Raw genomic sequence first — 15,018 nt, 5'->3', positions numbered from 1 at the left:
AAGGAGCAAAGAGCACACACCTGCATACCATTTATCACAATAAATGCCACAACAAACCAAGCTTTGAGTTACCTACTTGCTACCTTGCCCCCTTCTTCATTAAGAAGGGATCTCCTCTGCTCTGGTATTGAAACAGAGATACCTCCATGAAGAAAGGGATATCGCTGGCCAGTGGAGAAACATAGAGTTGTATCCAACTAACTTGTACACAAATTAGACCCATTGGAATTAGTGGATCTAAGTTGGCCATGTTTATTAATTTCTGTTTCTGTTTGCATAACTGAAGTTGAAGCTATTTGGGGGATGGGAATCTAAGATTTTGAGACTGCTCGTAAGTGTCTCAAAAATCCAGCTGTCTTCTCCTCTGAATATTTTAATTCTGCACTGCTAATCTGTGAGGCAGCTTTCGCCTGAGAAGAGACTCAAAACTGTTATGGTTTTGCTTTTCTTCAGTTTATAAATGGGTGTGTGTGAAGGGGAGTATGATCTAAGCACATAAAATCATGACTGATTTGGGAAAGAGGATGTGGAAATTATTGATGCGCATAGTAAAATAATATGAAGACAACAACTGATATTAACACAGGGGTAGCCAAAGGTGTTGCCTCCAGATGTTGCTGAACAACAACTCTCATCTTTCCTCACAGTTGACTATATTGACGGGGGGGGGGGGGGCAATGAGCATTGCAATCCACAACATTTGGAGGGTACCACAATGGCTCATCCTGCCTTAAGATAGGCCAAGTTAAAAAATGATCGAAAGGATCTTTCCCCCAGGTTAAACACTCATTCAAGTTCTTAATGTTGGAGAGGATGTTCATATTTCCATATGTGGCGGGTATGCAAATCAGTACTATCCTTTTGGGAAATGGTAATCAAAAAAGGTTTTTCAATGATGGGACAGGTGATACAACCTGATCCGATGGCTACATGAATTTACAGTTTAAGGACCTGCTAATCTTTTTCATGTTTGCAGCTAGAAATATATTAACACAATATTGGGACGCAGCTACAAACTTAAACTCTTGGTGTATGGTGGGAGGGGCTATGGAACACAGCATCTTAGAGTACTAAGGATCAGTACACAAAGATCAAATGTGATTTTGAAACTGTTCGGTACATGTTTATCCTTGGCAGATGTCGTTTAGTGCATCAGCTGTAGGGTGGGCACTATTTGCACTGTTGGCAATAAAGATAAGGGCAACATTTCTGAATAGTGCAAGTGCCAAACTGTAGGGATGCGGACGAGAAGGAATGTTCCTATATTTTGGACATTGTAGATTAGTCTTGGTCCGGTGCATGAAATGTCTTTGTTTTTGTAGCTGTGTGATTTGTGCTCATACTGTATTGTGATGGCGATTGGCTATAAACAATAAAAAATATTGATGATACATGTTTATTCAGTACACTGGAAAGGGCACTGTTGTCTCCTCACCAACCAGCCACCCACGGCTCACTCTGTGTTATCATCAGAAGTATTTTCAGAAACTTCCAAAGTGCCCAGGGAGCCGCCATAATCCCCAGCAACCCTTAACAAGTTACAGTGCCAAGAATTCTTTGAGGGAGAGAACATGCTTCGAATGTGCTTTAAAGGGATAGTGATTATGCAGCCTAAGTTTCTGGATTCTGTCTTTGAGGATTATGCAGGTTGCAATAAGAAATTTAAAAAAGCGGAGGCTCTAATTAATTATCTTCTCCCCCCCCCAAAAAAATCTTCGATGCCGCAATTACTTGAGATGAGAAAGCAATAATAAAGCATCATTTCAAAACTCCCTAACAGGTTAGATATGGGAAATTGCTACGAGGCTCAGCCTTTCCATGGGTAGGGAGGGCAGATAGCCTTTCAGGTATCAGAGTTGGCTCACTAGCAATCACATTCTTTTAAAAAAGAGATCTCCCATCTATCCTGGGTGGGCCACAGAAACCCAAGGCATTTGTCTTTGTAGTTTCACAACATCCTGAGCTGCCAAAAAGCTGTCCTTGAATTCAATTGCTCAGAGGTCAGAATGCCCCATTCCACCTGGAGATAATGGCATGCTGTATTTGAAGAACTCAGAGATCTTTTAAGCAAAATGTTTTGGTTTAGGCAGCGTTAGAATCTCACCAAGTTTTCATTGCCGCTCCTATAGTTTTATGAGCTGGCAATTCAAGGTGACCAATAAAGACCTGCTTTTCAGGCTATGCCTCTTATTACATATGATTCCTTTGTGTATGCAACTGTACACATAATGAGGTACAACACTCATCTTGAAAATGCATGGACTCTTGTGTGTTTAGTATAGTGGGAGTGAATCCACAAGAACGTTGCTTGCAGGATTTATTTATGTTTGAACCAAATCTCCAGAGTTACATATTCCAAAGCCAAAGTCTGCCACCTGCTGACCAGCAAGCCACAGTGTCAAACTGTTTTGATTCCCTATACAGGCTCCTGCATCTTTCCTCTAGTCAAGCCGGAAGTTGGATAATGACTAGAAAACTGCACGAAAGCTATACAAATAATATTTACTGTTGTGGTCTGATGCCATAAATGTTGAGTTTTTACAAGCTTCTCCTTTTGCACAGGAGGCAATAAAAATCTCATGGGTTTTAAGTCAGAAAAACACTTGTGATAAGAATTTTGGACAGTGTTCTCGAAGCTACGAACATGAGTTTGACCAAACTGCGGGAGGCAGTGCAAGACAGGAGTGCCTGGTGTGCTATGGTCCATGGGGTCACGAAGAGTCGGACACGACTAAACGACTAAACAACAACAAGAATTTTGAGCTCACTATATAACATTTGTGGCTTTCATGTTCAAAGCTGCAGAGAGGAGATGCTCAGTTTATTGCAAACAATAAAAGGGTGGTGAGATTCTGGGCAGGGTAAAGATGCTGCTCTCCATCACTGTTTTGCCCCTCCTTCCCTACATCCTGCTAAGCAGCAGTGATGGCACACACTAGAAGTTAGTTGGGCGTCATCCCCACCCCACTGATCAAAAACATACATGCAGGTTTTCAAAATGTTACTATGGTTTGTTAAATTGTTATGTGTTAGTTGTGTGCGGCATGAGTCCGGTTCATCCACAAGATCACACTCAAGGGGCTTCTCAAATCCAGATGGCATTGGAAGATAGTGAGCATATGGAACAAGCTTCAGGCCTAGGTTTGAGGTGGAAAAATCCTTGGTGACCTGAGTGGATGATTTGTGAAAGTGATTAAATGATGCAGCATAACTCCATTACCGGTAATTCCCCTGGTCCTGGTGTCTTTCCGTACCATTGACCACAGTATCCTTCTGGGGCATCTGTCTGGGTTAGGTTTAAGGGGTAGATAGATAATTTATTATGGTTGGAGACCAGCATATAAAACACACTTGGGAGTACAATCCCAAAAGGAACACAAACATTTAAAACATTGAACAACAGTAAATTTAAAATTTATAAATGTGATAAGCGTATAGACACTAAAAACTTTGAGATGAGCTACCGCAGAGACATGACCCAGAATCACCTGAGGGACCAAGTTTGGGGATTTTCTTGATGAACTAGTTTGGATCGGGGGATGGCCTGCGCCAGATCTGTACACAGAATCTGGCGACCATCTGGGTCGTCTTTGATCTTTGCCTAACAGGAGACTGTATCGAAGGCTGCTTTTAGATCTACGAAGCCAGCATATAGTGAGCCAATGGGAAGCTGCGCATGGCTCCTCCGTGCCGGAAGGAGCATCGAAATAGTGTTTGAACATGCGTGCAGATGCGCACACACACACTCTGGCCCACTGTGACATCTGCAGGACCGTGAACCGCCCCAAGCCATAAAAACTTTGCTGACCCCTGGATTTATTAAGGGATTCAGTCCCTTGGGGAGTTGGGCAGCAAAAGCCAACCACCCCTATTTTTCTATATCACATTGAAGTTGTAATGATTTTTAGAACCATTGATAGCTTCCTTGAGAGGACATTTTTTTTAAAAAAAAATCCTCTCTCCCTCCACTTCCCCATCTTCACATCTCATCCCTTTTTGCTCCTCTCACTGACTCTCCAGCTGGGTACCCAAAGCTTCAAGTTCCATCCTCCCCAACATTCCAGTCTCCTTAGTAACGCTTTGCTGGAGCTCTACACACTGTCTTGACCTCTCCCTTCCTCCACTCCATCCAGATGCATCTCCCAGGTAGGCACAGCATTATTTTGTTTGGTTGCTAAAGCACTGAAAACATTGAAATGCTATTAATGGATTTTAACTTCCAGCTAGTGAAGCTATCACTTGGTTTTAATGGGTTAAAAGGGAATTCTGGTGAGTATCCTACACTGGAGGATAAGTGGTATCTAAATTTTGACTAAGAAGCTTGCATTGGCTGCCCATATGCTACCAGACCAGGTTCAAAGTTCTTACATTAATTTTCAAGGCCTCTTTTATAGCTTCATATCTCATCTCTTCTTCTTCAGCCACCAACACACCAACAAACTCTCCCGAATCCTCTGCACACTCACTCCATTGACCCCCTTCCTAAAAACATGGAGAGGCACATTTTAAAGCATTGGACAGAAAGCATCACAATACCTTGCATGGATTTTAGCTTCCAGCTGGTGGAGCTATTGCTTCACTTAATTCTGCCATAAGGAATGTTAAAGAGTGAAACTTCTGGTGTGAGTATCCAGCAACAATACAGTGGTACCTCTGGTTGTGGATGGGTTCCGTTTTGGAGGACCTGAGGACCGCTTCTGTGCATGGCGAAACCCGGTCCGATACCTCCGGGTTTGCCGCTTTCGTAACGTGAAGTTTACGTAACCAAAGGGTTACGTAACCAAAGGTACTACTGTAGTTGAGAAACAGCAGGGGGGGAATATGTTAAGAAGAGAAAGGGATAAGTTTAGAGATTAAGTATAATTGTTAGGATGTTTGTTCAAAGAATAAGAGACTAAATTGGGATGAAGAAATCTGCTATGATTATTAGTATGAAAGTATGAAAATCAGAAGGAAGGGATTCGAGGAAGTCACCAAGATAATGTTAAACAACGTAAGAGATTGAAAATGTGATATGTATTATTTGTTCGTCTGTTTTCTTTTTAATGTATGTTCGGATATATAGTTGGGTGGACACCCGGCTTGCACCACTCCTTGTCATTCTAGAGCCTCTTGGTGGCAGGGGGAGGTTCTGGGGGGAGGGAGGGTGGGGTGGGGACAAACCCAATTATAAAATGGACTACCTTCGACTGCCCACTTTTCATGGGACTCTCTTGTGGCAGAAGGGGGCTTGTGGAGGGGGGGTTGGAAAAAGGGGGAGAATATGTTCTGTATGTTTTTCTTTATTATGCAAAATCAATAAAAAGTTATTTTTTTAAAAAAAGAGAGAGACCCCAAAAATAAAATAAAAATCATCTTCACACAACACTTATGGAATCCACTCCCACAAGTTGTATTGATGGGGACTAACCTGGATGGGTTTTACACATTTATAGAGGGTGGCAACTAGCTATGATGGCTGTGTTCCATTTCTACCACCAGAGGCAGCAGGAGAGAGCTTTTACGCTCAGGTCCTCCTTTTGGGCTTCCCATAGGCATCTGGTCAGTCATTGAGAAAAGAGGATGCTGGACTATGGTGGGGGTTTTGTGGCTCAGCCAGCAAGGCACATCTAGTATACATTTTTTTTCCTCTGGCTGGCTTTGGGATTCTCTGTTCCTCTGATATTTGTCTCTGCAGCTTCCTCGTGTGCCCTGAAGGAAAGGGAACGAAGATGTACAAAACTCTGGCACTGAGTTATGTAGTCGCTATCTACTTAGCAAGCAGTCGTAAGTTATTATTATACCATACTTTTCCGTGTATAACACGCCCCCTATTTTGTGGGACTCTGGTTTAAGAAAGAGTTGTGGAGCTTTTTTGGGGGGGGTGGCCCAAAGTTGTTGAGGTTTTTTGGGGGGATGATTGCCCAGAGTTGTTGAGATTTATTTTTTTTGGGGGGGGGGGAAATGCAGTAAACCAGTAACACGATGGTTGAAATCGCTGCAACTAGCACAAACAGCAGCAGGAAATAGCAAGCATAATTGCCACAGCATCAGCCAACACAAAGCAACCCTTGCCGTGCACAATCACACACAAAATCGCCTATGACAATCTGCAGTTTGCAGCTGCAACCAATCACCCGTCACCCCTACCCGTGTATAAGACACCCCTGGTTTTTAAACCTTGTTTTATACTATAAAACCCTCATCTTATACACTGAAAAATACAGTAGTCCAAATGAGGTATAGTTGCAACCAGGGCTGCAATCCTATGTGGAGTTATTTCAGAGTAAATCCCAAAGAGTTCAGTGGTATTTTGTAAACACGCAGGCGGCAGAGCTGGGATTGTTTTTGGGGTATCATTACTTTAGGGTTGCCATATGTCCTCCTTTCCCAGATACATCCACTTTTTCAAGATTAACATTTCCGTCTGGGTGGATTTTTAAAATTTGGCAAAATATCCCGGGGGTTTTGGTTGGTTTTTTTTGTTTTGTTTACAGTAACCAAAGAATTTTTTTCTCATGCATTAGACCCAGTTTATCCAACTCAATACATTGTAGCCATTCAACAAATTATTTTTTTCCCTCCACAGACGTACCTCTCCTATGTCTTACCTGTGCCAAGGTAGATCCAGATGGTAAATGTGTAAATAAACCAGGCAGTTGTATCACCAAAAAGAATGAGCTCTGCTACAACCGGATGGTCAGCTGGAGTGAGTATTAAAGGGAAGGGATGGTGGGAATCTATGTATTTTCTTGGGATAAAAGGGTAACCCAAGGGGCTGTGTTTGGGGTTGCTCTGAGATTTTTGTGGGCACCCTTGAGCCTACAGGCTACGCTGGTGACCTCTGATCTAAATCCAACATCATTCATATTTTTTTATTATTATTAATATATTTTTTATTAATTTTTGCATATATTTTCCATATACTACATAACATCTTTTCTTATCTTATACCTTGTTTTGACTATAAGCCTTGGACTTCCATCAACCACATCTAACGATTTTCAATCTTTCTCACTTATCTTGCATTTCATTATTTTCACTATTACTTTTAATAGTTCATAACAAATAGTCCTTTTCATTATTTTCCCCTGCAATATTTCATATAGTCCTCCTTACAAAACATCTTGCAGTCCTACAAGTGTAATCTGTTGATTACAATTGTTTTTCAAATAGTTCACGTATTTACTCCAATCCTCGAAGAACTTCTGATCCTGCCGGATCTGAATTCCTCCTGTCATCTTATCCAGTTCTGGATAGTCCATTAATTTTGTTTGCCATTCCTCTTTCATCGGTAATTCTTCTTGCTTCCATTTCTGTGCCAATAATATTCTAGCTGCTGTTGTCACATATAAAAACAATTTCTTGTCTTGTCTATTAATATCCTCGCCGGCAATACCAAGTAAAAATGCTTCTGGTTTTATATATATATATATATAAATGTATATTTCAACATCTTTTTCAACTCATTATATATCATTTCCCAGAAGCTTTTTATTTTCTTACATTCCCACCACATGTGATAAAAAGCCCCTTCTTTTTCCTTACATTTCCAACATTTATTACTTATTTTATACATTTTAGCTAATTTCACAGGCGTAATATACCATCTATATATCATTTTCATCACATTTTCTCTCAAGGCATTGCATGCTGTAAATTTTATTCCTTCTTTCCACAATTTTCCACAATCTTTTAGCTGTATGTTATACCCAAAGTCTTTGGCCCAATGTATCATGACTGACTTTACCTCTTCGTTTTTCAAATGCCATTCCAACAGCAATTTGTACATTTTAGACAGTATTTTAGAATTATTATTTAGTATTTCAATTTCAAATTTTGATTTATTATGAGCAAATCCATTTCCTTTAAGTTCTCTTTAAACATTTCATTGATTTGGCGATAGTGCAACCAATCATTTACATACAGTGGTACCTCGGGTTACAGACACTTCAGGTTACAGATGCTTCAGGTTACAGACTCCGCTAACCCAGAAATAGTACCTCAGGTTAAGAACTTTGCTTCAGGATGAGAACAGAAATCGCATGGCGGCAGCGCGGTGGCAGCGGGAGGCCCCATTAGATAAAGTGGTACCTCAGGTTAAAAACAGTTTCAGGTTAAGAACGGACCTCCAGAACGAATTAAGTTCTTAACCTGAGGTACCACTGTATTCTTTTACAGTACTTCTTCCTAGGGTTTAATTTTCCATTTATTTCCTTCCTCTCTTATTAGTTTTTCATATGTGACCCAGTTTTTACTCATATTTATCCTTTTCACACTCATTGCTTCCAAAGGTGACAACCACCTAGGCGTTTTACGTTCTAATAGGTTTTTAGACCTATCCCATATTTCAAATAGAGACCTTTGAAATATATGGTTACCAAATCCTTTATGCACTTTTGTTTTGTTATACCATAAATATGCACGCCAACCAAATCCATTGTTATAACCTTCTAAATCCAACAAATCTGTATTTTCTAACAACATCCATTCCTTTAACCAACAGAGGCAAGATGCTTCATAATACAACTTCAAGTCTGGCAGGGCGAAGCCCCCTCTTTCTTTAATATCTGTTAGCAATTTAAATTTAATTCTTGGTTTCTTCCCCTGCCAGATATATCTTGAAATTGTTTTTTGCCATTCCTTAAATATAGTTGCCCCCTTGATTATTGGAATTGATTGAAACAAAAATAATATCTTTGGTAGCATATACATTTTAATAGCAGATATCCTACCCCATAGGGATAGTTTCATCCTTCCCCATATTGCCAGGTCTCTCTTAATTTCATTCCACATCGGTGTGTAATTATTTTGGAATAGATCTATATTCTTTGATGGCAACCAGATTCCTAAATACTTAACTTTTTTTACTGCTTCTATACCAATCTGCTGTTGCAACCTATCCACCAAATCTTGTTTCATATCTTTTGTTGTTGTTGTTTAGTCGTTTAGTCGTGTCCGACTCTTCGTGACCCCATGGACCAGAGCACGCCAGGCACTCCTGTCTTGCACTGCCTCCCGCAGCTTGGTCAAACTCATGTTCGTAGCTTCGAGAACACTGTCCAACCATCTTGTCCTCTGTCGTCCCCTTCTCCTAGTGCCCTCAATCTTTCCCAACATCAGGGTCTTTTCCAAGGATTCTTCTCTTCTCATGAGGTGGCCAAAGTATTGGAGCCTCAGCTTCACGATCTGTCCTTCCAGGGAGCACTCAGGGCTGATTTCCTTAAGAATGGATAGGTTTGATCTTCTTGCAGTCCATGGGACTCTCAAGAGTCTCCTCCAGCACCATAATTCAAAAGCATCAATTCTTCGGCGATCAGCCTTCTTTATGGTCCAACTCTCACTTCCATACATCACTACTGGGAAAACCATAGCTTTAACTATACGGACCTTTGTCGGCAAGGTGATGTCTCTGCTTTTTAAGATGCTGTCTAGGTTTGTCATTGCTTTTCTCCCAAGAAGCAGGTGTCTTTTAATTTCGTGACTGCTGTCACCATCTGCAGTGATCAAGGAGCCCAAGAAAGTAAAATCTCTCACTGCCTCCATTTCTTCCCCTTCTATTTGCCAGGAGGTGATGGGACCAGTGGCCATGATCTTGGTTTTTTTGATGTTGAGCTTCAGACCATATTTTGCGCTCTCCTCTTTCACCCTCATTCAAAGGTTCTTTAATTCCTCCTCGCTTTCTGCCATCAAGGTTGTGTCATCTGCATATCTGAGGTTGTTGATATTTCTTCCAGCAATCTTAATTCCGGCTTGGGATTCATCTAGTCCAGCCTTTCGCATGATGAATTCTGCATATAAGTTAAATAAGCAGGGAAACAATATACAACCTTGTCGTACTCCTTTCCCAATTTTGAACCAATCAGTTGTTCCATATCCAGTTCTAACTGTAGCTTCTTGTCCCACATAGAGATTTCTCAGGAGACAGATGAGGTGATCAGGCACTCCCATTTCTTTAAGAACTTGCCATAGTTTGCTGTGGTCGACACAGTCAAAGGCTTTTGCATAGTCAATGAAGCAGAAGTAGACGTTTTTCTGGAACTCTCTAGCTTTCTCCATAATCCAGCGCATGTTTGCTATTTGGTCTCTGGTTCCTCTGCCCTTTCGAAATCCAGCTTGCACTTCTGGGAGTTCTCGGTCCACATACTGCCTAAGCCTGCCTTGTAGAATTTTAAGCATAACCTTGCTAGCGTGTGAAATGAGCGCAATTGTGCGGTAGTTGCAGCATTCTTTGGCACTGCCCTTCTTTGGAATTGGGATGTAGACTGATCTTCTCCAATCCTCTGGCCATTGCTGAGTTTTCCAAACTTGCTGGCATGTTGTCTTTGTCCATGGAGTTTTCTTGGCAGGGATACTGGAGTGGCTTGCCAGTTCCTTCTCCAGGTGGATCACGTTTAGTCAAAACTCTCCACTATGACCTGTCCATCTTGGGTGGCCCTGCATGGCATAGCTCATAGCTTCTCTGAGTTATTCAAGCCCCTTCGCCACGACAAGGCATTGATCCATGAAGGGGTTCATATCTTTAGCTAACATTTTAGTTTTGTTTTTATTTAATTTAAAACATGCTACTTGTCCGAACTATTCTATTTCCTCTAATACTTCTTTTGCACTAATTAACAGTTCTTCCATTGTTAAACCAAGTCATCCGCAAAGGCCTTCACTTTATATTCCTTCCAACCGAATGTTATTCCTTTTATTTTTTTATTTTTTCCTTATATACCTTAGGAAGACTTCCAGTACTGAAATGAATAATAATGGGGACAGTGAGCACCCTTGTCTTGTACCTTTCGTAGTTTCGATATTTTCTGATATTACATTACTTACTACGGTATCAATTTTGCTTTTTGATTAGAATATATTGCTTTTATACCTTTTATAAATGATTGTCCAATATCCATTAATTCCATTTTTAATCATAAATTCCCAAGATATATTATCAAAGGCCTTCTCTGCATCTACAAAAATTAATGTCGCTTGCTTTTCATTCCTGGCTGTCAAATATTCAATAATATTCACAATATTCCTTATGTTATCTTTCATCTGTTGGCCAGGTAGAAAGCCTGCTTGATTCTTATGTATTATTTCATTCAATACCTTCTTCAATCTATTTGCCAAAATATTTGCGAACAATTTATAATCATTATTTAACAATGAGATAATTCTTCACTTGCAATAAATCAGAATCTGGTTTTGGTATTAATGTAATATATGCTTATTTCCATGTTTCTAGTAATTCTCCTTTTCTTAATATATTATTCATTACTTCTTATAATGGTACAAGTAGGGTGTATTTTAATTCTTTATAATATTTGCTGTAAATCCATCCGGTCCTGGTGCCTTTCTGCTTTTTAGTTCTTTTATTGCACTTTGAATTTCTTCAATTTCTATTATCTCATTTAGTCACTCTTTCTTTTCTGTTGGGATATGTTGCTCTCCTTTTTGTTTCAGAAATTCCTCAATTCTTTCTATGATTTCCTTTTCAGCTTTTTTATACAACTGTTTATAAAATTTTACAAAGCCATTTCTGATTTCTTTCGGATTCTTTTCCGTCCAATATTATTTTGTTAATTGTGGTTTCAGGTTTTCTTTTTTTAATTTGCCAAGCCAGCCATTTGCCTGATTTATTTGCATACTCAAAAATTTTCTGTCTCATTCTTTTTATATTCCATTCCACTTCTTGGTTTATAATCATCGCAAACTGGCTTTGCAACATCTTAATGTTTTGATTTATTTTCACATCATTGGGTTTTTTAATTAACTTCTTGTTTTCCATTATTTGGTTTAAAAATTCTACCTTTCCTTTTTCTCTTGTTTTTTCCTGATCCTATTTTGTTGTATAAAGAATCCTTGCATCACCACTTTGCAAGCATCCCATACCACATTCATTTTTGTTTCCTTATTACAATTGTTCACAAAATACTCCGTTAAGACCTTTTGTGCCTTCTCATTTATTGTCTGATCCCAATAACCCACCCATTACTCCTCCAAACTTTCTCAAGGCAAAAACCGCAACAAAAACCCACAGCCAAGCATCCATAAAATAAATTGCTAAAAAATGAAAAAAGTAATAATAAAATGCACAATCTTCAGCCACTTGTTGGCTTAATTCCACACCGTTATTATGAAAATAAAAAGACCCACCAAAAGGGAATGAAAAATAAAAGAGAAGAAGAAAAAGGAAGGTCCAGATACCATCCAACCAATTATAAACACAAAAATAAAAAAGCAAAAATAGGGGGACGGGAGTTCAAAATATTATCTCTCCACACGGTTTCTCCTCAAATTATATACAATTATGTAGGGTTTATGAAGTCAAATAAATCCTGTAAGTTGGACTTTTGCAGGTTTTTAAACAAGGACGCTGTTGTCTGGCTTCCTTTTTTGCTAAAAATAGCTCCTTAATTTCTGACTATGCAGTTCCACAAAAACGAAAGTAAAAACCTCTCAGGAAGCTCTCCCCGTAGCATCAGAAGTTCTCAGAAAACAAGTATAATATGTCCAAAATAAAGGGCTTTCGCCCTCTTTTTTACAACTATATAATCTTCTAGCACAAAACAACTGTAATTTGTAAAATTTGTATTTCCGCTGTAGGTAAATTAATTAGCTTTTCGTTCCATAGGAAATTCATGTATGTCCAATCCCAGATGGGGCTGACCTCCTTTTTTCCACCCCACTGCTTTCTGAATTATTATAATTGTCAAATTTTAAAGAAACCTCACCAATTTAATCCAGATTTCTTTTTCTTTTTGAATCAATCGCTGTGCTGGGTAAACTCAAGGCTGCACTTCTCGGGGGTAGAAAATGGTGTCCCATGCCAGCATCTCAATCTCACTGATCTTCTCGCTCTGAAAAGGAGCATTTTGGGCGGCGCTGCTGGGTGCCTGCCCTCAGGATCTTCCTCCTGAGGTTTTGGGGGGCTGGTGACACCCATGCAAAAACCCTCCCCCCCCAAAAAAGCTGGATTCTCTCCGAGGGGCTGAATCCCGCTTGCTCACGGCTCCACGATCAACCGGAAGTCCCCAACATCATTCATACTTGGGATACTTAGGGCTATATCCAACTAACTTCTACTCAAAAGTAAACTCACTGAAATTTAAAAGCCCCTTCCTTTCAATAGATTTACTCTGAGTATGGCTAGCATTGAATGTGATTCTATGGCTGCAATCCTAAGACTGGCTGGTGGACAGATGGACTATAGGTGGTTGAACTGCCAGTCCAATGTCCTGCAGGGCTTTAGCCCAGAGGAATGGTTTGTTTTTGTTTTTTTAAAAAAGTCACAAGCACATGTAGATTTATTTTTAGACAAAATAAAAATTACATTGTGTTTGTTATTTCCTTCGATGTTCACAGACCCTCCAAGTGTCCCTATTTTCCAGGGACTGTCCCGGATTTACAAAAGCCATCCCGGTTTCTGATTTGATCCCGGAATGTCCTGCTTTTCCTTAGGACATCCCTATTTTCATTGGCGAAATCTTGGAGGGTATGGAGTTACGCAATCCCTGAATCAATGAGATAAGTAACTATACAACCTTTAGAAGACATCTGAAGGCAGCCCTGAATAGTTTTATTAATAAAATAAATAATAAACTAATTTATTATTTATACCCCGCCCATCTGGCTGGGTTTCCCCAGCCACTCTGGGCGGCTTCCAACAGAAAAATAAAACACGGTAAACTATTAAACATTAAAAGCCTCCCTGAACAGGGCTGCCTTCAGATGTCTTCTAAAAGTCTGGTAGTTGTTTTCCTCTTTGATCTCTGTTGGGAGGGCGCTTCTCGCAACGAGGGAACCACCAGAAGGCCCTCGGTGCTGGACCTCAGTGTCCGGGCAGAATGATGGAGGTGGAGACGCTCCAATATTATGCTATTGGAAGCCACCCAGAATGGATGGGGCAACCTAGTCAGATGCGCAAGGTATGAATTTAAAAAGTTGTTGTTGTTGCTGCTGCTGCTGCTGCTGCTGCTGCTGTTAAACAGGACATCCCAATTTTCATCAGAGAAATGTTGGAGGGTGTGTGGACAGGTCAGGGAGTGTTTGAGATATTTCCTGCAAAACTTCATTGCCCTTGAAGCTCATTCTTTGCTCATTCTTTCTCAACTCATCATCACAGATTATGAAGTTCTGTTTGTGGACAGGGGCTGCACTTCCAATTGTAGACGAGTACAAGAAAACTCACACTATAGGAACTTTACCTTCTGCTGCCGCAACACCCCTAAATGCAACAATGTGAACATCTGGGAGGATTCCAAGTAGAGCTAATAGAAGCTGGAGCGGTAACCTGCCCATCCCTAATTCAGCACTTCTGTATATATGGAGAATGTGAACTCTTTGTCCAATAAACTCATCTTTGAGCAGATTCAAGAGTGTTTGATCTTCCTAAATATGTTTATTTGCAGATAGGGCTGTGTGAGTCTGGCAATTTTGGTTCCTCCTCATTTCTCAGCCATGACTATATTTCCAAATATTGACCATATTTCAGTACAACTTTATGGTTTCCTTAAAAGCCCCCACAAAAATAAGTTATAGCATTTCTCCTAATATTTGCCACTTTTTAAATATGATATTGCCTAATATACTAAGCAAGGACTTTCCCCTAATACAGTGTATTTTCACTTATGTTTGTTCATTTGTGCACACTTTCCTTTAATATACAATTTTTATATGCATTCTTAATTGGGGAACTGTATTTCAAAATCCTGAGAAGCATGGATTCTGAACGATAGTTTCCTTTCAATTCATGCATGTGAATTAGATGAGTTCTTATGAAAGGGCAGACTTAACCAAATTTCTCACCCATCTTCATGCAAGTTTCACTGGGTACATTCTTTATTAATAAGAAGGAATCATAGAAGCCAACTCCTAGGGGGTGAGGTCCCTTCACCCCACCCCAATAAAATATTTGAGGGGGCCACCCCCCAAGTTGATGGGCATTGTCATTCAGGCAGTGTGCATGTGATTATGTGGGCTGGGGTTTACCTGCCCCCCCCCCCGCCAATATTTTATTCAAGTTAGCACCACTGGAAGGAATCATTTCTTTAG

The 15,018-nt window shown here is 40.1% G+C and overlaps 1 long non-coding RNA gene across 1 annotated transcript; it reads left to right on the top strand.

Annotated features, from left to right (window-relative positions):
- The first annotated feature begins 5,628 nt into the window (after positions 1 to 5,628).
- LOC132593237 (uncharacterized) lies at positions 5,629 to 14,185 on the top strand. Its single transcript, XR_009558591.1, has 3 exons — positions 5,629 to 5,766; positions 6,569 to 6,688; positions 14,090 to 14,185. It is a non-coding gene; the product is annotated as an uncharacterized LOC132593237 (long non-coding RNA).
- Positions 14,186 to 15,018: the final 833 nt, after the last annotated feature.

Source organism: Zootoca vivipara, chromosome 15, assembly GCF_963506605.1.
Source record: "Zootoca vivipara chromosome 15, rZooViv1.1, whole genome shotgun sequence".
NCBI lineage: Eukaryota > Metazoa > Chordata > Lepidosauria > Squamata > Lacertidae > Zootoca > Zootoca vivipara.
Note: the sequence above shows the minus strand (reverse complement) of the source record. Positions and strands in the feature narration are given on the sequence as shown.